Genomic DNA, 16011 nt, shown 5'->3' on the forward strand with positions numbered 1-16011 from the left:
AGCAAATATAGTCATTCAAACTGGTATTATGTCGGTCTAAGTACACTGGTTATTGTCAGAATAAAAATGGAAAAGCGTGTTAACTACAACATGCTTGACAACAACCAAATGTAGTCATTCACAGTGGTATTGTTCAAACTAGTATTGATGAAATTGAACTGCACAGTTCCGTAACGTCCTCGATGCGGCTATATCTCCTACATGTCGAAGCACGACTCCAACTTGTAACGTCCTCGATGCGGCTATATCTCCCACGTGTCGAAGCACGACTTAGAGGCATAACCACATTGAAAGCAATGTCGCAAGTGAGGTAATCTTCACAACAACCCATGTAATACATAAGGGAAATAGATACATAGTTGGCTTACAATCGCCACTTCACACAATAAATGAACAAAGCATTACATCATCCAGATACAATCAAGGTCCGACTACGGAACCAAAATAAAAGAAGACTACCCCAAATGCTACAGATCCCCGATCGTCCCAACTGGGCTCCACTACTGATCAACTGAAACGAAACAACACAACGAACACGATCTTCAACTAGCTCCTCCTTGAGCTCGGTTGCGTCACCTGCACGGTATCATCGGCACCTGCAAACTGGTTTTGGAAGTATCTGTGAGTCACGGGGACTCAGCAATCTCACATCCTCGCGATCAAGACTATTTAAGCTTATAGGTAGGGAAAGGCATGTGAGGTGGAGCTGCGGCAAGCGACTAGCATAAATGGTGGCTAACAACGCAAATGAAAGCGAGAAGAGAAGGCAAAAGTACGGTCGAACAACTAGTGATCCTAGAACAACCTACGTCAAGCATTACTCCAACACCGTGTTCACTTCCCGGACTCCGCCGAGAAGAGACCATCACGGTTACACACGCGGTTGGTGCATTTTAATTAAGTTAAGTTTCAGGTTTTCTACAAACCGGACATTAACAAATTCCCATCTGCCCATAACCGCGGGCACGGCTTTCGAAAGTTCATAACCCTGCAGGGGTGTCCCAACTTAGCCCATCACAAGCTCTCACGGTCAACGAAGGATATTCCTTCTCCCAGGAAGACCCGATCAGGCTCGGAATCCCGGTTACAAGACATTTCGGCAATGGTAAAACAAGTCCACCAAAGCCACCCGAATGTGCCGACAAATCCCGATAGGAGCTGCACATATCTCGTTCTCAGGACACACCGGATGAGCCAGACGTCGGGTAGGCCAGCCCAGAGTTGCCCCTGGTAGCTCCGGACATCGCTCAGTTGGACCAACACTTACAGAAGCACTGGCCCGGGGGGGGGGGGTTAAAATAAAGATGACCCTTGAGCCGGCCGACCCAAGGGAAAGAAAAAGGCTAGGTGGCAAATGGTAAAACCAATGTTGGGCCTTACTGGAGGAGTTTTATTCAAGGCGAACTGTCAAGGGGTTCCCATTATGACCCAACCGTGTAAGGAACGCAAACTCGAGGAACATAACACCGGTATGACGGAAACTAGGGCGGCAAGAGTGGAACAAAACACCAGGCATAAGGCCAAGCCTTCCACCCTTTACCAAGTATATAGATGCATTAATTAAATAAGAGATATTGTGATATCCCAACAAAATAACCATGTTCCAAACATGGAACAAGCTTCCAATCTTCACCTGCAACTAACAACGCTATAAGAGGGGCTGAGCAAAGCGGTAACATAGCCAAACAACGGTTTGCTAGGACAAGGTGGGTTAGAGGCTTGGCTCAACAATATGGGAGGCATGATAAGCAAGTGGTAGGTATCGAAGCATAGGCATAGCAAAAGAGCGAGCAACTAGCAAGCAAAGATAGAAGTGATTTCGAGGGTATGGTCATCTTGCCTGAAATCCCGCAAGGAAGAAGAACGAGTCCATGAAGAAGACAAACGGACGTAGTCGAACGGTTCCTCACAAACGCGACGTAATCGGGACCACCCCGAAGAAGCAACACCGGAAAGAAGCACACAACATAGTAAACAACCACCACATAACATGGCATGATGCACAAACAAGTATGATGCATGCCCGGTTTAATGAGGCATGGCATGGCAAAGTGCACAAGCAGTTCTACAAATTAAGTGGGGCTCAATATGCAACGAGTTGCATATTGACGAAACACCACAACAAGTTATTTAGTTCGATCTTGTTTATGTACCCAACAATATTAAATGTTGTTAAACATGGCAAGAGGGTGAAGCAAAAGTAAACTAAACATTTAGGCATGTTTAAATGAGGCCGGAACAACAAAACAACAAGTCCGGAAACTCCTCATGTGCATATTTATGGATTTGGTACTGTTCTGCCCTAAACCAAATTTTTATAGTTGTTAAACATGCAAGATGAGTGCACCATGATAAACTAGGCATTTTTCCACCCCATTTACATATAAAGTTTATTAAATTCGGAGTTACGGTTATTTAGTTATGAATTAAACCGTTTTAACAAGTTATTTAAGCAAATTTAAACAAACAACAATTTAATCACTTAAAACATGGATGAAAATGACATATTATGAAACTAGATGAAATTTTAAGCAAGTTTCATATATAAAGTTTTTACTTATGATGTATGGTTTGAGAGTTATTATATGCATGATCAAGAGGGACCTTTCTGTAAAACAGCGCAAAACGGGATAATGGGGAAAAATCGTTCAGGCAGAAAAATATAGAGCTGGGCCGAAATCAGGAGCGCTGCTCACATTGGGCTGGCCCGGTTGGTGGAAGAGGCCTGCTGGCATGCGGCTGGACAGGCCGGATCTGGCTGGGCCTTCCACGCACTAGAGCTGGGCCGGGCCACCTTGGTGCTGGATGGATCAAACGAGGGAGGGCGAGCGGTCAACGCGAGCGGTCGGCTCGCTCGACCACCAGCGAAACAGAGGATGGCAGAGTTGCGATGCGGGGCAAGGGCGTGAACTCTGGCTCCTCGACGCGAAGACCACCGGCGGCGACGGAGCTTGGCGAGGCGGCGACTCCGGCGGGCGATGCGGTCAACGCGGACTAGCTTGGGGCGCAGGGAAGGTCCATGAGCATGACGACGGACTGATGCAGGGCAGCAGCAGGTTCAGTACAGGGGCGCAACGGCAGCGTGGGACTTACCGCGGCGGGCGCTGTGCTGGAGAGGAAGCAGGCTTGGCGCGATAGGAGGTGGGGACACGTCTTGTGGTCCTGTTGGAAGAGGAAGCAGAGGGATGGCGTCATGGCGTGGTTTCTGCGACGAGAAAGGTCGGGCGAGGCAGGGAAGCTTGGCGCACAGCCTCTATCGCTTATATCCCGCATAGACGAGGATGAGGCAGGAGGTCGCGCAAGGTGGCCGGGGCAGCGGCTTCGACGGGATTCGCCGGGAAGACGGCAGCGGGCGGCAGACTTGATGGAGCTCAGCGAGGGGTTCCGTCACGACGGCACCGGGCTTGAGAGGAGGCCGCCAGGAGGTGGCTTCCTGCAGAACGGGAGGGAGAGAGAGAGGTGAGCTCGGGAGAGATAGCAGGAAAAGGAGAGGAGGAAGAATGAGGGAAGAAATAAAAGAAGGGCGGCGCTCATCTGTTGGTTGTAGCTGCCGGCAACGGCCGGACCTGGAGGCTTCGGTGGTGGTGGTTGAGGTCGCTAGCGGCAGCGATGGGCAGTTGGCTCGGGCGCTGGTTGGCCATCGGGAGCGGGGAGAAGGAGACAGGGAGCAGGGGGGCTCTGGTTGGTGTGGTGGTGAAAGCGAGGAGGGGCTTTTGGATCGGAGAGGAAGCGGATTGGATCTGGATCCCGAGGAAGATACGGTAGGTGACGGCGGCTCGGCAGGACAAAGTCCCTAGATTTTAGGGTTGGACCTATCTCTCTCTCTCTCTCTCTCTCTCATATATATATATATATATAGCAGGATTTTTGGGTAGGGGCTAATCCGTCCCTTCGATCATAATCGGACGGTCGGGAAAAAGGCTAGGAGCCAATAAGAAAACCGAAGACGTTTTGTAGATGTTTGGTGATGATCCCGACACAACGGTGGCGACAGTCCGGGTCAGGTCGGGACAACTTTCGGATGCGTGCGAGGGTTCGATGCACTGTGCAGAGAGGTAGGCCATGGGCCTAGTGGACTGTGGCGAGGCTGAGAGGAGAGAAGAGAGAGAGAGGGCCCGGCGGCAGTTTCCGGAGGCCGAAAACGTTCGACGTTAGACCGGCTATATTGCCGCTATAGTTAATCGTTGGGGCATCAAACGAACTCCGAATGCGATGAAACTTGACAGGCGGTCTATCTACACTATAATAAGACCACACGCCAACTTTCATCCCATTCTGAGAACATTTTCTGGGCACTTATAAAATAATATTTGGTACATGCCGCGGGCGCGTGCAAGTGTGGTTGGGCTCAGAATGGACAACAGACGGAATTGGGGGAACCCGGACGATGCAAGTTTCGAAAACATGATGATGCAATGCACATGATGACATGACATGAAATGCATGACACACAAGCAAAGACAAGGCAACAACAGCGAATAACTGGAGGAGACCTGGCACATCAGTCTCGGGGCGTTACATTCTTCCCCGGCCACGGACTCTGAACCGCCTGCGCCCATGCCTATCAATCTGACTGGGCGCCGATCATGGAGTTCACCTCCGCGGATATCTTTCAGCACTCGCCCTTCGGCGACATACTGAACTCATTAAGGTCTCTCTCCCTGACAGGAGAGTCCTCGCCGAACTATGTTCGGTAGGTTTGGGATGCGGATGACGAAGAAATTCACCACCCACCCACCACCCACTTAGTAGCCACTGTCGACAATTTGACCGACATGCTCGACTTCGACTCCGAAGACATCGACGGTATGGATGACGATGCGGGAGACGAAGAGGAACCACTGCCCACAGGGCACTAGACAGCCACCTCATCATATCATATATACATGGTGGACACACCCAAAGAAGGCAATGGCGACGAGACAGCAGAGGATGACCCCTCCAAGAAACAACCCAAGCGTCGACGTCAGCGGCACCGCTCTAAGTCTCGCCAAAGCAAAAGCGGTGACACCGGCACATGAGATAATAGCACTTCGGACAGTGCCGAAGATGACAACAATCCCCTCCAGCAAGATTTAGAGCAGGAGGATGGAGAAGCCAGCCCGTCCGAGGAATGCGGCAGTTGATGGTTGGCCATCGGGACGGGAGAAGGAGACAGGAGCAGGGGCTCTGGTTGGTGTGGTGGTGAAAGCGAGGAGGGGCTTTTGGATCAGGGAGAAGCGGATTGGATCTGGATCCCGGAGGAAATACGGTAGGTGGCGGCGGCTCGGCGGACAAAGTCCCTAGATTTTAGGTTGGACCTATCTCTCTCTCTCTATATATATTAGTATGCAGGGATTTTTGGTAGTATATCCGCTCCGATCGTAATCGGACGGTCGGAAAAATAGCTAGGAGGCCAAATAAGAAAAACGGAGACGTTTTGTAGATGTTGGGGATGATCCGGACACAACGGTGACAGTCCGGGTCGGGTTCGGGACAACTTTCGGACGCGCGCGAGGGGTTCGATGCACTGTGCAGAGAGGGTAGGCATGGGCCTAGGTGGACTGTGGCGAGGCTGAGAGGAGAGAAGAGAGAGAGAGGAGCCCGGCGCAGTTTCCGGAGGACCGAAAACGTTCGACGTTAGACCGGCTATATTGCCGCTATAGTTAATCGTTGGGGCGTCAAACGAACTCCGAATGCGATGAAACTTGACAGGCGGTCTATCTACACTATAATAAGACCACACGCCAACTTTCATCCCATTCCGAGAACATTTTCCGGCCACTTATAAAATACTATTTCGGACATGCCGCGGGCGCGTGCAAGATGTGGTTGGGCTCAGAACGGACAACGGACGGAATGGGGGAACCCGGACGGATGGCACAGTTTGAAAACATGATGATGCAATGCACATGATGACGATTGACGTTTGACTGTTAGGGAATCGCATGTGACACTCTCAGAGACCAACAGCCACGAGAAGGCAACACATAGGGACTTACTATTGTGAGATGTGGAGAACGCTGGTCATGCAATCAGTCTTCGGTGCGTTACATTCTCCCCGGCTCAACGCCACTCTCCGCGTGGAGACTCTGCGGCTCTGCGCCAAGACTATTCAAATCGGACTGGGCGGCTCGTCTCACGTGGCGAGCGGTATGCCCTCTCGCTTGGCATAGCTATCTCTTTAGCGCGCTCACCATTAGGCGACATACATGAGAACTTCTCATAACGGTCTCTCCGCTTCGCACCTGTCAGGAGAGTCTTCGCTGTTCCGGGCCGACTAGCGTTTTCGGATATTGGATGCGCGATGCAGCAATCCGAAAGTCCCCGGTGAGCTCAAGCGTCCCCCCCTTGTGCAATGGGCCTCTACACCTGGTATGACGCCTTTGAAGGTCGTTTTTGTGGGTTTGATCCTTGAGGGGTCTATACCCATTTTGCGCATTGTGTCCTGATAAAGCAGGTTCAGGCTGCTGCCGCCGTCCATAAGGACTCGAGTGAGGTGAAATCCGTTGATGATTGGGTCTAGGACCAGTGCGGCGAATCCGCCATGACGGATACTAGTGGGATGGTCCCTGCGATCGAAGGTGATCGGACAGGAGGACCATGGGTTGAACTTTGGGGCGACTGGCTCCAACGCATATACATCCCTTAACACACGCTTCCGCTCCCTCTTGGGGATGTGGGTTGCGTATATCATGTTCACCGTCCGCACTTGTGGGAGGAACCTCTTCTGCCCTCCGGTGTTCGGCTGCCAGGGCTCCTCCTCGTCATCGCTATGTAGCCCCTTATCTTTGTTTTCGGCGTTTAACTTGCCGGCCTGCTTGAACACCCAATATTACCTGTTGGTATGGTTGGCTGGCTTGTCGGGGGTGCCATGTATTTGGCACGAGCGATCGAGTATACGGTCCAAACTGCACAGGCCCGGAGTGCTTCTTTTGAATGGCTTTTTCCGCTGACCGGGTTTAGAGCCTCTGAATCTGGCATTGACTGCCGTATCCTCGGTATTGTCGCTATTGACGTGGCGCTTATGTTTGTTGCGACGTGACCTGCCATTGCTATCCTTGGTATCTGAAGTACCGTGGTTCTTTGATATGTTATTAGCTGCGAGCCAGCCAGCTGTCTTCTCTCGCACAAAAAAGAGGGTCATAGAGTGGTCGTGAGGGGCCATGAATTCGGCTTTCCTGGCCAAAGGTGCCAGGCGAGCCACTCATCACGGATGTTGTGGCTTAAAGCTGCTAGGGCCTCTGCATCCGGACAGTCGACGATTTTGATTTCTTTGTCAGGAACCGTGGTCCAGAATTGCCTGGCGATCCTCTGGCTGCTGAATTATGTGGCTCAGTCATCGGCATCTTGGTGTCGCACATAAGTGCCCTGGAAGTTGTCGAGAATGCGGCTTCCCAGATCTTCCAACTAGCCAATGGATTTGCTGGCAGGCTGTTGAGCCAATGCCGAGCTGGTCCTTTGAGTTTAAGTAGGAGGTATTGAATGGCGTGTTAGATCGTCACCCGGCCATGTGGATGTGCAGGAGGAAGTCCTCAGATCCATACCGCAGGATCTGTTGTTCCGTCGTATGATTCTGATATATTTACGGGTTTGAAAACCCTCTGGGATTTGGTGATCCATTACTTTGTCTGTGAATCATAGGGGGTGTGCGGCGCCTCTGTACTAGGCTATGTCGCGACGCAGCTCAAATGAGTCTTGTCCGCTGTGTTCGGCCCGGCCGGATTTACTTTTACTATATCCGGCGTGACGGTTATCGTCCCGCGTGGTGGCGCGCCCTCGCGATCCGTAGATCAACCTTTCGTGTTTTGCTTTGTCCTCCAATATGTCTCGCAGGTCTAGCATGTTTCCCCATGCCTTGACATTTTTATTTGAGTGGCGTCAGGGTGCGGGCTGAGCTTTTGGCTGAAATGCCTCTCTGTCGCGTCTACGAGGTGGCCGATCAGCCACGTCATACACTGGAGATGTAGGTTTTAATGCTTCCTCCTCCAGTCGGGGTAGCAACCTGCGCTTTGGGTAACTCTTGGAGGGGCGTTCGGTTTCATATTCCTCGGCCGCAAGGACATCAGTCCATCTGTCAGCTAGCAAATCTTGATCAACTTGAAGCTGCTGCTGCTTTTTCTTAAGGCTATTTGTCGTGGCTATAAGCCGGCGCTTGAAGCGCTCTTGCTCGACGGGATCCTCAGGCACGACAAATTCGTCATCGTCGAGGCTTGCCTCGTCTTCGGAGGGAGGCATGTAATTATCATCCTCCGCCTCTCCATCTGCCGCTCTCTCGGGAGGGCTGGCTTCTCCATCCTCCTGCTCTAAATCTTGCTGGAGGGGATTGTTGTCATCTTCGGCACTGTCCGGAGTGCTATTATCTCCTGTGCCGGTATCACCGCTTTTGCTTTGGCGAGACTTAGAGCGGCGCCGCTGACGTCGGCGCTTGGGTTGCTTCTTGGAGGGGTCATCCTCCGCTGTCTCGTCGCCATTGCCTTCTTTGGGTGTGTCCACCATGTATATATCATGATGAGGTGGCTGTCCAGTGCCCTGTGGGCAGTGGTTCCTCTTCGTCTCCCGCATCGTCGTCCATACCGTCGATGTCTTCGGAGTCGAAGTCGAGCATGTCGGTTAAGTCGTCGACAGTGGCTACTAAGTGGGTGGTGGGTGGGCGGCGAATTTCTTCGTATCATCCGCATCCCAATCCTGCCACATAGTTCAGGATCTCCTGACAAGGGCAGGATTGGGATGCGGATGACGAAGAAATTCGCCGCCCACCCACCACCCACTTAGTAGCCACTGTCGACAATTTGACCGACATGCTCGACTTCGACTCCGAAGACATCGACGGTATGGACGACGATGCGGGAGACGAAGAGGAACCACTGCCCATAGGGCATTGGACAGCCACCTCATCATATGATATATACATGGTGGACACACCCAAAGAAGGCAATGGCGACGAGACAGGGGAGGATGACCCCTCCAAGAAACAACCCAAGCGCCGACATCAGCGGCGCCGCTCTAAGTCTCACCAAAGCAAAAGCGGTGACACCGGCAAGGAGATAATAGCACTTCGGACAGTGCCGAAGACGACAACAATCCCTTCCAGCAAGATTTAGAGCACGAGGATGGAGAAGCCAGCCCTCCCGAGAGAGCGGCAGATGGAGATGCGGAGGATGATAATTACATGCCTCCCTCCGAAGACGAGGCAAGCCTCGATGATGACGAATTTGTCATGCCCGAGGATCCCGTCGAGCAAGAGCGCTTCAAGCGCCGGCTTATAGCCACGACAAATAGCCTTAAGAAAAAGCAGCAGCAGCTTCAAGTTGATCAAGATTTGCTAGCTGACAGATGGACTGATGTCCTTGCGGCCGAGGAATATGAAACCGAACGCCCCTCCAAGAGTTACCCAAAGCGCAGGTTGCTACCCCGACTGGAGGAGGAAGCATTAAAACCTACATCTCCAGTGTATGACGTGGCTGATCGGCCACCTCGTAGACGCGACAGAGAGGCATTTCAGCCAAAAGCTCAGCCCGCACCCTGACGCCACTCAAATAAAAATGTCAAGGCATGGGGAAACATGCTAGACCTGCGAGACATATTGGAGGACAAAGCAAAACACGAAAGGTTGATCTACGGATCGCGAGGGCGCGCCACCACGCGGGACGATAACCGTCACGCCGGATATAGTAAAAGTAAATCCGGCCGGGCCGAACACAGCGGACAAGACTCATTTGAGCTGCGTCGCGACATAGCCTAGTACAGAGGCGCCGCACACCCCCTATGATTCACAGACAAAGTAATGGATCACCAAATCCCAGAGGGTTTCAAACCCGTAAATATAGAATCATACGACGGCACAACAGATCCTGCGGTATGGATCGAGGACTTCCTCCTGCACATCCACATGGCCCGGGGTGACGATCTACACGCCATCAAATACCTCCTACTTAAACTCAAAGGACCAGCTCGGCATTGGCTCAACAGCCTGCCAGCAGAATCCATTGGCTGTTGGGAAGATCTGGAAGCCGCATTCCTCGACAACTTCCAGGGCACTTATGTGCGACCACCAGATGCCGATGACTTGAGCCACATAATTCAGCAGCCAGAGGAATCGGCCAGGCAATTCTGGACACGGTTCCCGACAAAGAAAAATCAAATCGTTGACTGTCCGGATGCAGAGGCCCTAGCAGCTTTTAAGCACAACATCCGTGATGAGTGGCTCGCCTGGCACCTTGGCCAGGAAAAGCCGAAATTCATGGCAGCCCTCACGACACTTATGACCCTCTTTTGTGCGAGAGAAGACAGCTGGCTGGCTCGCAGCAATAACATATCAAAGAACCACGGTACTTCAGATACTAAGGATAGCAATGGCAGGTCACGTCGCAACAAACATAAGCGCCGCGTCAATAGCGACAATACCGAGGATACGGCAGTCAATGCCGGATTCAGAGGCTCTAAACCCGGTCAGCGGAAAAAGCCATTCAAAAGAAGCACCCCGGGCCCGTCCAGTTTGGACCGTATACTCGATCGCTCGTGCCAAATACATGGCACCCCCGACAAGCCAGCCAACCACACCAACAGGGAATGTTGGGTGTTCAAGCAGGCCGGCAAGTTAAGCGCCGAAGACAAAGATAAGGGGCTACATAGCGATGACGAGGAGGAGCCCCGGCAGCCAAACACCGGAGGGCAGAAGAGGTTCCCCCCACAAGTGCAGACGGTGAACATGATATACGCAACCCACATCCCCAAGAGGGAGCGAAAGCGTGCGTTAAGGGATGTATACGCGTTGGAGCCAGTCGCCCCAAAGTTCAACCCATGGTCCTCCTGTCCGATCACCTTCGATCGCAGGGACCATCCCACTAGTATCCGTCATGGCGGATTCGCAGCACTGGTCCTAGACCCAATCATCGACGGATTTCACCTCACTCGAGTCCTTATGGACGGCGGCAACAGTCTGAACCTGCTTTATCAAGACACAGTGCGCAAAATGGGTATAGACCCCTCAAGGATCAAACCCACAAAACGACCTTTAAAGGCGTCATACCAGGTGTAGAGGCCCATTGCACAGGCTTAGTCACACTGGAAGTGGTCTTCGGATCCCCGGATAACTTCCGAAGCGAGGAGTTAATCTTCGATATAGTCCCGTTCCGCAGCGGCTATCATGCACTGCTCGGGCGAACCGCATTTGCGAGCAACGCGGTACCACACTATGCATATCTCAAGCTCAAGATGCCAGGACCTCGGGGGGTCATCACAGTCAATGGAAACACAAAACGCTCTCTCCGCACGGAGGAGCACACTGCGGCCCTTGCAGTAGAAGCACAAAGCAGTCTCTTAAGGCAATCCACCAGTTCGGCGATTAAACACCCGGACACCTTCAAGTGCGCCCGGAGTAATCGGCAACAAGACCGACTGGCACGTTCCGAGCTCGCATAGCAATGCGGCCCCCACCCCAGTCCCAGCCAAACGGCGAAATCCGTGCCACGCGTACATAATTACGCATTGGAAATACCATGGGCACAGGTGGGGAGGGGGACACGACTACGGCACGCCCCAAGACGCGGCTCAACCGCACTAGGGGCTTCCCGCTTTGTTATTTTTCTCTCTTTCAGGACTTTAATCTCTGGAAACCCCGTCCGGCAGTACGATTGCCGGATACACGATGCAACAACCAAGGAGGTAAAAAGCCACGTCGCACCACGGAACTCCCCGGTGGTCTCCGATAACGAGTGAAATACTTCTTTAAATACCATTCCTCAGCTTGCCCTTGGAGGGGACATGTCAAATAGTCCTACTTTTTGCTTATCGCACTACTTGTATCATTCTGCTTCGACGCACCTTTTTGAATAAACAATGCATAGCGCTAGACTATTACCACATTCTCTATTCTTATATATATATATGTTCATTCATGACATTCAGCACCCGTACACTCTGGTACGGCCAATACACCAGGGGCTTAAGCATACCCCATAATATGGCGTGAGAAGTCTGGACACTTTCGACAATGCGACACCCCGAACTTATAGCATTATATGCATCAGCTCTGAATCATGTCTTGGGTCAATAGTTGGGTTTGCCCGGCTCCCATGTTTTGGTACCTTACGTTCCGCTATATCAGCTAAGGTAGCACTAGGAGAACTACTGCGATTGTGCCCCGGTTCAGCTGGGCTAAGCACCTCAGTAGAGAAAGCTAAAACTGACTGTCATGATAAGGCGAGAGTTGGTCGCTGTTCGAGAGGTATCGAGTCCCTAAAGACTTATGCCGCTTAGAGCGAGGAGTCGGCTTTGTCCGGCTTAAGGCGTGTATAGTGCCTCGAACTCTGCCTTCCAAATACTAGGGGCTTCGCCAAAATTTAAAATTGTAGACTTCTATGGCTAAGTGAGAGTGATAAAGCATTATAGTCCGGTTGCCTTGTTCGTTGTGCTGAGCACCTCCCTCGAAGGACCCAACAATGGGAAAAAAGAGTGCCCAAGTTTATCCCGAACACCCCAGCACTCATGGCATGGGGGCAGAAGCCGACGACTGGCCATCTCTCAGATTTGATAAACAGCCGCACAGAAGGTAATATTTTAAATTCAAACAAGCGTTGCATAGCGCATATAAAAAGGTTTTCATAATACAGGATCACCCGAGCAAGTTTATTCAAAATTACATCCTTCGCACACTCGTCCGCCACAAGACGGGCACCCTTCAGGACACCCTCATAATACATCTCAGGGTGGCGATGCTCCTTGCCCTGCGGTGGCCCCTCCTTCACCAGCTTCTCGGCGTCCATCTTGGCCCAGTGCACCTTCGCACGGGCAAAGGCCCGGCGTGCACCTTCGATGCAGACAGACCGCTTTATGGCCTCCAGCCGTGGGCAGGCATCCACAAGCCGCCTCACCAGGCCGAAGTATCTGTTGGGAAGGGAGTCGCCAGGCCACATCTGGACTATAAGGCCCCTCATGGCCTGTTCGGCCGCCTTGTGCAGCTCGACCAGTTGCTTCAGCTGGTCGCTCATAGGCATCGGATGTTTGGTCCCAGTATATGAGACCAAAACAGCTTCTTCGCTGAGCTTCCATCCTCGGCCTGGTAATATTTCGCGGCATCCGACACGCTGCGGGGCAAATCTGCGAATGCTCCTGGAGAGCTCCGGACTCGGGTAAGTAACAAGTAATTTACTTTCACATGCTTGCTTTGCATATTGAATGCCTTACCCGCCTCTATCTTCCTCATCGCCTCAATTTCCTGGAGGGCCTTTTGGGCTTCAGCCTTGGCATGCTTTGTGCTCTCAAGGGCTGCGGCAAGCTCGGACTCTCGCGTCTTCGAGTCAAGCTCCAAAGCCTCGTGCTTCTTCACGAGAGCCTGGAGCTCTTGCTACACCTCGCCCACCCGTGCCTCTTGTTTTTCCCGCTCGGTGCGCTCCTTGGCCGCTTTGTTTTCGGCCTCGGACAGCGCTTGCTTCAGGGTCGCCACTTCGATCGTGGCCCCTGGCACATTCATGATGATCCTGTCAGTTCGCAACCACATTTTCTTTTTTATATAGACAAGGTATTACTTACCTTTGTTCTCCTCTAGCTGCCTCTTGGCAAGGCTGAGCTCCTTCTCGGACCGCTCGAGGTCCTGCTTCAGTGCGGCGACCTCCGCAGTCAGTGCGGCAGAGGTCAGCAGCGAAGCCTGCATACGCATACAGACATACTTATATTAGACTCCTGCAGATATTATTTGATCCTCTATTCGGCTTTTCTTTGTGAACACCAAACAGAGCATCATGGGCTATTGTCTATGCAGTAATATATTCCTATATTTTAAATACTTACCTCAAAGCCAGTTAGAAGGCTGGTGCAGGCTTCAGTCAGTCCGCTCTTGGCGGACTGAACCTTCTTGATCACCGCACTCATAATAGTGCGGTGCTCTTTGTCGATGGAAGCGCCGCTAAGCGCTCCCAACAGTTCGTCTGGTGCCTCTGGATGGACAGAGGTCACCGGCACGGACGGGTTGTCCCTCTTGGAAGGGGGCGCCTGGCCGAGTCCGGAACCACTGGAGGTTCCGTTGCGGTGTCCGGCTACGGGCCGAACTTGGAGCCCCTGGGAGCCTTGCTCCCTTTGCTCCTGGAGTCCGGAAGGTCGCCCTGAGGCGCCTCCGGGACTGTCTCCCCCCGGCTCGGTTCCCCTTGAGACAGTACCTCGACATTGTCCGTAGGGCAAGGAGAGGTGGCAGTTGGAAGTGTATCACTATCCATGTCCGACGAGTCCAAGGAACCGTCCGACAATGATACGTCGATACGGGCTTGGGGCGGACTGCATAATCATATTCGACGTTAGGAGAAGCAGTGCAATAAAAGTATGCTATGAGTTACTCTGGTATCCGAATACTTACGACTTCGCCAGGGGCTTGGCCCTGAGCAGCCACTCGTCTTCACCGTCGGCGGTGGTGGTGGAATAGTCCAGAAGGAGAGTGCTTCCCTTCTTGGACCCTTCGGCCTCCCCGGTTGGGGCGGCCTTCCTTTTCTTGTCTCCCCCGGCTGGAGGGGGAGAATCTTCATCTTCCTTCTCCTCGTCTTCACGGGAGGAATGCGTCTCGGAGTTATCGAACGATGAGTCCGATACCACCTGGCGCCGGGAACTCTTTCGGGTTCCCTTGGCCTTCTTCTTGGTCTTCTCCGGCACCTCGTAAGGAGCCGGAGTTCGCATCTCCATCAGGAGAGCGTCCGCAGGGTCTTCGGGCAGTGGGGCCAGACAGTTAATCTGCTCCGATGCCTCCACCCAGTCCTGTCAAAGGCATGAGAGCTCAGACCCCGCACATGGTTAAGCTATGGGAAATAAATGCCCTATCAGATGTACAGAACTTACCGGATTCGCAGGGCGCTTCGCGCTTAGCCCGCGGTCCTCGGTAAGAGAAAGAGGGACCTCGGCGCCCTTGAACAGCACCTTCCAGACGTCCTTATGCATCGTGTCGAAGAGCTCGCGTAGAGTCTGGTGCTGGGCTGGGTCGAACTCCCATAAGTTGAAAGCCCGTTGTTGACACGGGAGGTTCCGGCGGAAGAGCATGACCTGGACTATATTGACAAGCTTAAGTTTTTTGCTTGTCATGTTCCGGATACACTTCTGGAGTCCGTCCAGCTCCATCGATGAACCCCAGGACAGGCCCTTCTCCTTCCAGGAAGTGAGCCGCGTGGGGATTCCGGATCGAAACTCGGGGGCCGCCACCCAGTTGGTGTCGCGCGGCTCAATGATGTAGAACCACCCCGATTGCCACCCTTTTGCGGTCTCCATGAAGGAGCCCTCGATCCATGTAACGTTGGGCATTTTGCCCACCATGGCTCCGCCGCATTCCGCTTGTTGGCCGCCTACTACCTTCGGCTTGATGTTGAAGGTCTTCAGCCATAGGTCGAAGTGGGGCCGGATGCGGAGGAAAGCCTCGCACACGACGATGAACGCCGAGATGTTGAGGATGAAATTTGGGGCCAGATCATGAAAGTCCAGCCCGTAATAGAACATGAGGCCACAGACGAATGGATGGAGGGGAAACCCCAATCCGCGGACGAAATGGGGGAGGAAACCCACCCTTTCGTGAGGTTCCGGGGTAGGGACGATCTGCCCCGCGCCTGGCAGCCGGTGCGCGATATCCGCGGCTAAGTATCCGGCTCCACGTAGCTTTTTGATGTGTCCCTCCATGACGGAGGAGGCCATCCACTTGCCTCCCGCTCCGGACATGTTTGGAGAGAGTTGAGGAGAAGGATGCGGACTTGGGCGCTGGAGCTCGAGTGCGCAAGAATGGATGAGCAAGGAGGAAGAAGGCGTGGGTAGAAAAAGGTGAGATCTTATCCCTTTATAAGGGCGGACTAAACTGTGCGCCCCCACAAGCCTGGTAAAACTCGCTTATCCCCCAAGCGCCGTAATTGATGGCGCGGTTGGGTTACCCACGCCCGTATTGATGAGAATCCCGTAATAAGGGGAACATGATCTCTGCTTTGACAAGACGTGTCAAGAAACCGCCTCGCGTTATGTGCGGGGCTGGTTAAAGAAAAATGGTTCAAATAATTACCGGGCCGTGGCGTG

This window comes from Triticum urartu, chromosome 1, assembly GCF_003073215.2.
Source record: "Triticum urartu cultivar G1812 chromosome 1, Tu2.1, whole genome shotgun sequence".
In the NCBI taxonomy this organism is placed as follows: Eukaryota; Viridiplantae; Streptophyta; class Magnoliopsida; order Poales; family Poaceae; genus Triticum; species Triticum urartu.